The sequence below is a fragment of the Heterodontus francisci genome, unplaced genomic scaffold (genome assembly GCF_036365525.1).
Source record: "Heterodontus francisci isolate sHetFra1 unplaced genomic scaffold, sHetFra1.hap1 HAP1_SCAFFOLD_102, whole genome shotgun sequence".
In the NCBI taxonomy this organism is placed as follows: domain Eukaryota; kingdom Metazoa; phylum Chordata; class Chondrichthyes; order Heterodontiformes; family Heterodontidae; genus Heterodontus; species Heterodontus francisci.
This window is the reverse complement of record NW_027140380.1, coordinates 5,631,109-5,642,028: the sequence shown is the minus strand read 5'-3', so window position 1 is coordinate 5,642,028 and position 10,920 is coordinate 5,631,109. Positions and strand designations below refer to the sequence as shown.

Below are 10,920 nucleotides of genomic sequence, written 5' to 3'. Positions count from 1 at the left end.
AGTGAAGAACTGAACTACAGGGTGTCAGAATCAACAATTTAATCAATCCCGCTGCCTTCGATTTGATAAATCCCGAGATTATCCCGGTACATTAACCGGAACTGGTTCGGAGCTGATGAATTAATTTAATAATGGAAGTGTCCGGGTTAATTCTCTGTTTTTCATTTGGACAGTTTGAATTGTGTCTTTTTTTTCTCTCTGGTGATCTGAGCGACGCTTCTCAATGAGAATCTGCTCCCAGAACAGAGTAAATGCAGGAAGAAAGAGGCCATTCTCGGGCTGTGTGTTTCTCTCCTAACCTGATCTGTTTAGAACGCACTGTTCCCAGAGGACGGAATCAGTGAGAGTTGTTCACACACAGGAGCTGAGTCCATTGCAGCGCTTTAATATGTGCCTTCCCCCCGGCCCTCCCTATTCTCCGGACACAGAGCTGTCTGTTTCATCCGGCAGCGGGATAGAGTCGGGGATTCTCTCCCCGCAGTGTCAGGGCCTGCAACCCCGGGGAACTGGCGGTTTCAGTCAGAGTGACCGAGCTGCCTTACATATCCTGTGTACTAATCTCCAATGGATTCAAATATTAGTGAACTTATTGGGTAATGTTTGTAAATAACCCTCATGTGAACGGACCCGGCTCCATTAATGCCTTCCAAATAAAACTGGGATCCATTTCTTTTCCCCAAATGCCAGCTAACGGATCCCAGGAGCGGGGTTGAGATTGTGCTGAGCAGCAATGAGTCTCCGGTAATGCTGCTTTCTAAATTCCAGATCAGCTCTCAGTCCTACAGGCCTTTCGGGAAAGTGATGTGACAAAACAGAAACCATGTGGCCGCCCCTCCAATCTAATGGGTTTGATGATGAACAGAGATGGCAGCTCTTTCCTTTGCTGATTTGGTGGCTCTGAAAAGAGCCCTTGTTACACTTGTTACTGAAGCTGGGTTTTAGGTGCGTTCCCCGCGGATGCGGCGGGCCAGCTGGATGTCTTTGGCCATGATGGACCGGGATCATTCTGGTGAATCTGCTCATTTTCCGGCAGAAGCATCAGTCGCTGTTTGAACTGTTTAAAGTCAGGGGTGTATTAGCAGCCAGAAAGTGAAGGGCAGTTCATTGCTCCCTGCAGCATTATCCGCCTCTTTCAGGAGAAAGGATCTGAAACCGCTCGTTTCTGTCAGTCCCCGAGAAGCCTGTGAGAAGCAGTTAGTCGCTAATTTGTTCCTTTTACAGAGTGGAAGCTGATATTTGTCCCGTTTTAAATTGCTGAACTGGACCTTCCTCCCGCCGCTTACAGTTAACAGATTGACAAATGAAAACGATTCCTAAAATCGCGTCAGGATTTTGTGACGGTAAATACAGTAAAACAGAACATAAAATGAGAGGTTTTAAAATTGTTGCCTGAAAATTGAAATTTTCCATCACTTCAATTCCTTCCTGCTCTGGAATTGCCTGGCTTTTTCCAATTGGAAAATATAAGCCGATGAGAACTTCTATTTACTTATATGTGATTCTCCTATTGGTTAAGAATTGGATTGAGAAGCGGGTGACCAATCAGAGACAGAGTCAAACTGCGGGGATTCCAGGCCCCCAGTAACTGAGCTGAAACTGTTCAGATTGACAAACCCTGGCAGTAGCTTCACACATTGGACACTTCACACTGAGTCATTCAAGGGCTGGTGTGAGAGAAGCTTCAGATCCTGTCATTACTCTCTGACCCATTATTCATCTCGAACCAAACAATTAGTAAATGTGAAGCAGTGAAGAGACTTTTCATTCTCACTGCAGAATGCGTCATCTGGGGAAATAAGGAACTATTATTTTCGGAGATTCCAGGTACGTTCCTCCCTGAACAAATCCATTCCTAACATTCCCGATCACAGCCTATCCCAGCTCCTGTTGTCACCCGACTCCAGCTGAATTGGAGAAACTCATGTGTTGGGGTTTGAGTTGTGAGGTGGGGTTTCTCCGCCAGTGTTACTGTCTTACAAACTCTCCCCCTGAATTTGTGAACTGAGACTGCACCGAACACATCCCCCGTTAGAGTGAGGGCCGGACATCCCTTTGTTTTATGACAGAGAGTGGGGAAAGGGCTGGGTGGAGGGGAGTCACCAGGGATCCTGGATTTACTCCAAATCATTTCCATGTGGAATCTGCAGGCGGGGCCTGGACAGGGATCATTTGATCAGGGGATCAGCTCTTTCCTGAGAGATGTGGGTGGCTCTGAGAAGAGCCTTTGTGTTCAGATGTTTACAAGTTTCCCGCGCTTTCACTTCTTTCCAGACCCTGCTTTCTGAGACTTCGCTGCTTTCGGCTTGACCTTGCTCTTCCATGTCTGCACTTTCTTCAGCGCCTTTCCGCCCGCCGCACTCTTGCCTTTTTTGACCTTCTTCGCAGGAGACTTTTTCTGAAGCGCTGCTTTCTTCACCGCCTTATTTGGCGTTGCCGCCGCCTTGCTGCTCGTTTTCTTGGCTGTTACTTTCTTTGTTGTCACTTTCTTGTCTGCTGGTTTCTTCACTAAAGATTTCTTGTCTGCTGGTTTCTTCACTGAAGATTTCTTGTCTGCTGGTTTCTTCACTAAAGATTTCCTGGCTGCTGGTTTCTTCACCTTCTTTCCCACTTTTCCCTGGGTTTTCCTTCTTGCTGATTTTGAAGGAGCCGGAGGCGCCCTGTCCATTGCTCTGCACCAGGGAGCCTTTGTTCACATTCCTCTTGATACTTTGCTTGATCTGGGTCTTGAGCTTCTCCTGAGCGGTGGCAGACCTGCAAGGAATCAACTACCAGCTAGCGTATAAAGCGAGACCAAGGCTCAGGGCCTTCAGTTACCTGGAGAGGAGTCGGAGAGGCAGCGAATCCTGTGAGGAACCACAATCCAGGAAGGATGAGAAGGTCATTGTCAGGGTACAGAGGAGATTAAGTTAAAGATTTACAAGTTTATAAGCAAGCGCAGAGCCAAGGAACGGTGCTGGGGCAGATCAAATAATAGGAAGCTGTGATCAGTTGGAAGGCAAGAGTGACAGAAGAGATGATGGTGCAAGGCAAAAGTAAGGGGACAAATGAGCAACATTTTGAAAGCACAGATACCAGAAGTGGGGTTTGAACCCACATAGACACATGACTATTGGATCTTAAGTTCAACGCCTTAACCACTCGGCCATTCTGGTACGTTAACACACCACTAAAAATGAAATTTAATGTGATCCGGGTGCCATCTGGCCTTTTCCAATATAAAGTTTTGACTCAAAAACAAGAAATGCTGGATTCACTCAGCAGGTCTGGCAGCATCTGTGGAAAGAGAAGCAGAGTTAACGTTTCGGGTCAGTGACCCTTCTTCGGAACTGACAAATATTAGAAAAGTCACAGATTATGAACAAGTGAGGTGGGGGTTGGGCAAGAGATAACAAAGGAGAAGGTGCAGATTGGACCAGGCCACATAGCTGACCAAAAGGTCACGGAGCAAAGTCAAACAATATGTTAATGGTGTTTTGAAAGACAAAGCATTAGTACAGATTAGGTGTGAATATACTGAATATAGAACATCAGCAAGTGCAAACCTGAAGAAAAACAACCTGAAAAAAACAGTGGGTAAGCAAACTGAACAAACTAAGATGAAATGAAATAAATGCAAAAAATGTAAAAAGGAATGCCAAAAAAAAGGAAGAAAAAATAACTAAAAATGACTAAAAATGAAAGTAAAGAGGGGCGCTGTCATGCTCTGAAATTATTGAACTCAATGTTCAGTCCGGCAGGCTGCAGTGTGCCTAATCGGTAGATGAGATGTTGTTCCTCGAGCTTGCGTTGATGTTCACTGGAACACTGCAGCAATCCCAGGACAGAGATGTGAGCATGAGAGCAGGGGGGAGTGTTGAAATGGCAAGCAACCGGAAGCTCAGGGTCCTGCTTGCGGACTGAGCGGAGATGTTCCGCAAAGCGGTCACCCAGTCTGCGCTTGGTCTCCCCAATGTAGAGGAGACCACACTGTGAGCAGCGAATACAGTATACTACATTGAAAGAAGTACAAGTAAATCGCTGCTTCACCTGAAAGGAGTGTTTGGGGCCTGGGATAGTGAGGAGAGAGGAGGTAAATGGGCAGGTATTACACCTCCTGCGATTGCAAGGGAAGGTGCCCTGGGACGGGGACGAGGTGGTGGGGGTAATGGAGGAGTGGACCAGGGTGTCGCGGAGGGAACGATCCCTTCGGAATGCTGACAGGGGAAGGGAGGGGAAGATGCGACTGGTAGTGGCATCACGCTGGAGGTGGCGAAAATGGCGGAGGATGATCCGCCATCATTATGACTCCTCTCCCATGCTAAATTGGACTCTTCATTATTTATGAACCTCAATCGGATCACCCCTCAGTCTAGGTTTCTCTAAGGTGTAGGGTCCCAACTCTTTTAGTCTAACTTGATAACCAAGATGTCTTATACTGGGAATTCGTCGAATGCCTCTCCTCTGTACCCTTTCCAAAGCCTCAATATCACCCATCATGTGAGGAGACCAAGACTGGATACAATATTCCAAGTGAGTCCTGACCAAGGTTTCATAAAAGGACAAATTCGGGACATCTCAGATACTGAAGGAGTCTGTGTCCAGAAGCAGCAAGACCTGGACAACATTCAGACTTGGGCTGCTAAGTGGCAAGTAACATTCACACCACATAAGTACCAGGCAATGACCATCTCCAACAAGAGAGAATGTAACCATCTCCCTTTGACGATCAACAGCATTACCATCGCTGAATCCCCCCACCATCAACATCCTGGGGGTTACCATTGACAAAAGCTTAACTGGACCATTCATATACATACTCTGGCTACAAGAGTAAATCAGATAGTGGGAATTCTGTGATGAGTAACTCAGCTCAAGGCACGTGGTGAAATGCTCATTAGGAGAGCTGGAGAAATGGACTGGTCAGGTGGGCAGAAAAGTGGCAAATGGAACTCAACTTGGAGAAGTGTGAGGTGATGCCTTTGGTGAGGTCAAACACAGCAAAGGAATACACAATTAATGGGTGAATGCTGAGAGGTGTAGAGGAAGTGAGGGACCTTGAAGTGAATGTCCAATAATCCCTGAAAGTAGCAGGACATGTTGATAAGTTGGTTGAGAAGGCTTATGGCATCCTTTCCTTTATTAGCCGATGTATAGAATATCAGAGCAGGGAGGTTATGCTGGAACTGTATCAATCATTAGTTAGGCCACAACTTGAGTTCTGTGTGCAGTTCTGGTCACCTCATTCCAGAAAGGATGTAATTGCACTAGAGAGGTTACAGAGGAGATTTACGAGGATGTTGCCAGCTCTGGAAAAATGCAGCGATGAGGAAAGATTGGATCAGCTGGGGTTGAATAGAGGAGGCTGAGGGGAGATTTGATTGAAATGTACAAAATTGTGAGGGGTCTGGATAGAATGGATGGGAAGGGTCTATTTACCTTAGTAGGAAGGTCAGTGTCTAGGGGGCATAGATTTAAATTGATGTGTTGAACAATTAGAGGGGAGATGAGGAAAGGTTTTTTCACCCAGAGGGCTGTGGGAGTCTGGAACTCACTGCCTGTAAGGGTAGCTGAGGCAGAAACCCTCAACTCATTTAAAAGGTGTCTGGATGTGCACCTCAAGTACCTGAACCTGCAGGGCTACCATCCAAATGCTGGGCAATGGGATTCAGCTGGGTGGCTCGTTTTTTGGCCTGCCTGTGCTGTAAACTTTCTATGTTCTATGATTCTATGCAGACACAATGGGCCGAATGGCCTCCTTCTGCACTGCAATAATTTTGTGATTTTTGACTCTCCAAAACTTGTCAACCATCTACAGGCACAAACCAGGATGAGTGCAGCACCAACAATACTCTAGAAACCGGACACCGTCCAGGACAAAGCAGCTGGCTTGATTGTCACCCCATTCACCACCTTAAACATTCACTCCCTTCATCACTGACGCACAGTGGCAGTAGTGTGTACCATCTACCAGATGCACTGCTGCAACTCACCAAGGCTCCGCAGACAGCACCTTCCAAACCGAAGACCTCCACCACCTTGAAGGACAAGGGCTGCAGATGCATGGAAACACCACCATGTGCAAGCTCCCCTCCAAGTCACACACCATCTGATCTGCAAATATATCGCTGTTCATGCACTGATGCTGGGTCAAAATTCTGGATCTCCCTTCCTAACAGCACTGTGGGTGTACCTACACCACATGGAGTGCAGCAATTCAAGAAGGGAGCTCACCACCACCTTGTCAAGGACAATTAGGGATGGGTAACAAATTCTGGCCTTGCCAGTGTCGCTCACATCCCATGCAAGAATATGCCTCATTTTATACTCAATTGTCCTCTGAATGCAGCCCAACCCTCTATTTGCTCCAACTATCACTTCACAGCATTGCTGCTGTAACTTTAGAGATCTGTGCACCAGAACATCCAGATCTCTGCTCAAAATTATTTTCTTTCTCCACCTGCTTTATTGTTTTTCCCTGAAGGGTGTATGAATGTTGAGCATTCGCCCTGTCCACATGAATAACACTGCACTTACCCAAATTAAACATCATTTACCAGTCATGAACCCAATCTCCCAACACATTAAGATCAGCCTGAAACAGTCGAGTATCGTCTACAGTCTAAACACTCGCACAGATCTTCAAATCATCTGTAAATTTACAGATGGTGCCCCCTACACCTACATCCAGATCATTAATAAAAATAGTAAAGAGCAACAGTCCCAACACCGATCCCTGTGGGACACCACTGGTAACTGGTCTCCAAACAGATCCAGATCCATCTGTAACTACTTTCTGCCTACGTCTGCCAGTCAGTTCCCAATCCAGATCAATATATTACCACTGATACCAGGGCCTTTAATCTTATCGAGAAGCCTCTTGTGTGGAACCTTATCAAAATCTTTTGGCTGAGATCTGCTAATTGAACACAGGCCGGGGATGAGGCCCAGGCCTGTCCTGCTTTGTGTGTGGGTCTCAGGACCACACAAGGTGAGATCAGCTCACTGAGCACAGGCCCATCCTGCTCTATATGGTGCTCAGTACCTCACCAAATGAGAATAACTAACACACCACAGGCCATGGAGCCTCGGCCCATCCTTCCCTGATTGCGGTTCAGTGCCAACCAGGTCAGATCAGCTAATTCAGCACAGGCCGGAGATGGAAGCTGGATCTTTCCTGCTCTGGGGACACCGTACCATACCAGGTGCGATGAAGTAAAATACCACAGGCCGGGGATGGAGCCTGTAATTTCCCTGTTCTGTGTGGGGCTCTGTACAACAACGTGTGAGAAGAACTATCATCCCTCAGGCTGAGGAAGGAGCCTGGGCCCATTCTGTTCTGTGTGGCTCCTACCACACTGAGTGGGATCAGTTAACACAACACAGGCCATGACTACAACCAGGCCCTTTCCTGCTCCGTGTGGCTCAGTATCACACCAGGTGGCATCAGCTAACACAGCACAGGCTGGGGCTGGGGCTGGAGCCTGGGCCCGCCCTTCTCTGTGGGCTCAGTAACAACCCGTAAGATGAACTTTTTTCAAAAGACTTCAGTGTATTTATCTCTGTCCAACACTCTGAGGCACCTTTCTGTGTTTATAAAGAGTGTAATTTATTGACTGGTCTCTTGGATCAAACAGGGTAACAGACAGAGGTCTGTGTGCAGAGGGTTTGGGGGTGAGCTCTGATTCCTAACCCTTTCTGGATTGTGAGGAATAAAGAATGAATGAGAGAGAGGGAATGTGGGAGAAGGGATGATGGAAGAATTTGTCCGAGAACCTGATTAAAAGTGGCTCAAACGCAAGATAATATTAAGATATCAAGAGCAGAACATTAACATAATCTGAGTTCCGCGATCTGGTCGGTTCCCATTCCCCTGAAGTGAGGAATGAACGGGTGGGGAAATTCCGCCTGGAGTTATATTTGTCTCCAATGAAGATGAGTTCACAGTGAGGCTGGAATAGCTCAGTTGGGAGAACACTAGATTGAAGAACCAGGATACAATCCCTGGTTTCATCAGTTTTAATTTGGTGTCTCCTTCATTTTAAGTAGAGAGAATCAGAGGGGAGATTTTCCACTCTTGACCCCATGGGCTGAATTTTAAACTAACGGTGCGGCTCTCGGCAGAGGCACCGGAAGTGGGTGTCGTCACCACACGAGTGAAATGTGGCCGACCGACCCCGATCACGGAGCAGCCGACCAATTAATGAAGGGGAGGCGTGGGGCCCATGTAAACAAGGACCAGAGGTAGGGAACGAGGCACCGATGGCACCGACATCTGACACAACGGCAGGTGCTGCCACCATATTGAAAGGGCTGCCAGACCTGCATTCACTGCTGCCTGGTTTAAAGGAGTGTCTTCCTGAGAGCCCTCTGCTGCCCCAGGTCCCGTTCTGCTGCCTCTGCTGCCCCAGGACCCATTCTGCTGCCTCTGCTGTCCCAGAACCCGTTCTGCTGCCTCTGCTGTCCCAGAACCCGTTCTGCTGCCTCTGCTGCCCCAGGTCCCGTTCTGCTGTCTGAGGACCCGTTCTGCTGCCCCAAGACCCGTTCTGCTGCCTCTGATGCCCAGGACCCGTTCTGCTGCCTCTGCTGCTCCAGGACCCGTTCTGCTGCATCTGCTGCCCCAGGATCCGTTCTGCTGCCCCAAGACCCGTTCTGCTGCCTCTGATGCCCCAGGCCCCGTTCTGCTGCCCCAGGACCCGTTCTGCTGCCTCTGCTGCTCCAGGACCCATTCTGCTGCCCCAGGACCCGTTCTGCTGCCTCTGCTGCTCCAGGACCCGTTCTGCTGCCCCAGGACCCGTTCTGCTGCCTCTGCTGCCCCAGGACCCGTTCTGCTGCCTCTGATGCCCCAGGACCCGTTCTGCTGCCACAGGACCCGTTCTGCTGCCTCTGCTGCTCCATGACCCGTTCTGCTGCCCCAGGACCCGTTCTGCTGCCTCTGCTGCCCCAGGACCCGTTCTGCTGCCTCTGCTGCTCCAGGACCCATTCTGCTGCATCTGCTGCCCCAGAACCTGTTCTGCTGCATCTGCTGCCCCAGGACCTGTTCTGCTGCCTCTGCTGCCCCAGGACCCGTTCTGCTGCATCTGCTGCCCCAGGACGAGTTCTGCTGCATCTGCTGCCCCAGGACCTGTTCTGCTGCCTCTGCTGCCCCAGACCAGTTCTGCTGCATCTGCTGCCCCAGGACCTGTTCAGCTGCCTCCATTGCCCCAGGACCTGTTCTGCTGCCTCTGCTGCCCCAGGACCTGTTCTGCTGCCTCTGCTGCCCCAGGACCTGTTCTGCTGCATTTGCTGCCCCAGGACCTGTTCTGCTGCATCTGCTGCCCCAGGACCTGTTCTGCTGCCTCCGTTGCCCCAGGACCTGTTCTGCTGCCTCTGCTGCCCCAGATCAGTTCTGCTGCATCTGCTGCCCCAGGACCTGTTCAGCTGCCTCCATTGCCCCAGGACCTGTTCTGCTGCCTCTGCTGCCCCAGGACCTGTTCTGCTGCCTCTGCTGCCCCAGGACCTGTTCTGCTGCATTTGCTGCCCCAGGACCTGTTCTGCTGCATCTGCTGCCCCAGGACCTGTTCTGCTGCCTCCGTTGCCCCAGGACCTGTTCTGCTGTCTCTGCTGCCCCAGGACCCGTTCTGCTGCCTCCGTTGCCCCAGGACCTGTTCTGCTGCCTCTGCAGCCCCAGGACCAGTTCTGCTGCATCTGCTGCCCCAGGACCTGTTCTGCTGCCTCTGCTGCCCCAGGACCTGTTCTGCTGCATCTGCTGCCCCAGGACCTGTTCTGCTGCCTCCGTTGCCCCAGGACCTGTTCTGCTGCCTCTGCTGCCCCAGGACCTGTTCTGCTGCCTCTGCTGCCCAGGACCCGTTCTGCTGTCACTGATGCCCCAGGACCCGTTCTGCTGTCACTGATGCCCCAGGACCCGTTCTGCTGTCTCTGCTGCCTGATAGGTAAGGAGCTGAATGCGAGCCTGCAGTGACCATGGTCCAATGGTTTGGCGATGCCTTCCTGCAGGTTTGCCTCCAGGTGACAACAGATAGGTGGAAGATCCTCTTCCCCAGGGATGGGAGGTGGAGACCTGTCCACCTGACCAAGCAAAGCTGCTTTGAGATAGTAGGTGAAGTCAGCAGCCGTGGGGTCACCCCCAAGACATGGATCCAGTGCACGAAGTGGGTCAATGACCGGATCCGGGCTGCTCAGGCACAAACTCAAAACACTTTGGACCCTTTGGACATTGCGCATGGCAGAGTGAGAGGGAGTGTTTGGTGGAAAGGGAGTGACCACCCAGTCATGTGTATTGGGGAAGGGCAGCAGGACATGCTGCCTGAGGCTTGGCTGCATCTCGGTGGGAGGTGCACATCAGTCATTGTATAAACTCACACAGTCCCTCAAGAGGGGCCACATGCAGGAGGAATATGTGTGTCCACATCATGGACTGCTGGACTATCACCATCAGAGATATTGGGCTTGTCCCCGCTGGGAGACTAACTTTGTTGATCATAGTGGCTGCAGGAGAAGACAGCCCACAATCGGAAAGAGCATGTCAAGACTGGCAGTGGATGCCTTATCTCCATGTCCTCATCCCGATGGAGGAGGAGGCCATGGAACAGGCCGGGCAGCAAAGCAGCTGCTCCATAGCTGATGGAGAGACAGGGACACATACCTAAGAGAGTGAGTGAACATCTCCTGGGGCACAAGGGAGCATCCGCTGCAAAGGAGCCATTCTGCTCATCTGTTCACCACTGCATCAATGGAGCTGCACAGTAGGGGTGGTTGGAATGTCACGATGGGCAGACCCTAACCCTTCAATGTCCCTGTTTTCACATGCAGGCTAGGATGAACGACAAGAGCGAAGAGCTGGAGAGACTGTGGGACAGCCAGACACCTCTGAGGAGGAGGAGGGAGCCTCAGATGGTGCACCATCACCTCATTCCCCTGCACCCTCCACCAGCACAGAAACCC

At 50.3% G+C, this 10,920-nt stretch overlaps 1 non-coding gene across 1 annotated transcript; it reads right to left on the bottom strand.

The window, feature by feature from the left end:
- Positions 1-3,069: 3,069 nt before the first annotated feature.
- On the bottom strand, positions 3,070-3,152 carry trnal-uaa (transfer RNA leucine (anticodon UAA)). Its single transcript has one exon. It is a non-coding gene; the product is annotated as a tRNA-Leu (tRNA).
- Positions 3,153-10,920: the final 7,768 nt, after the last annotated feature.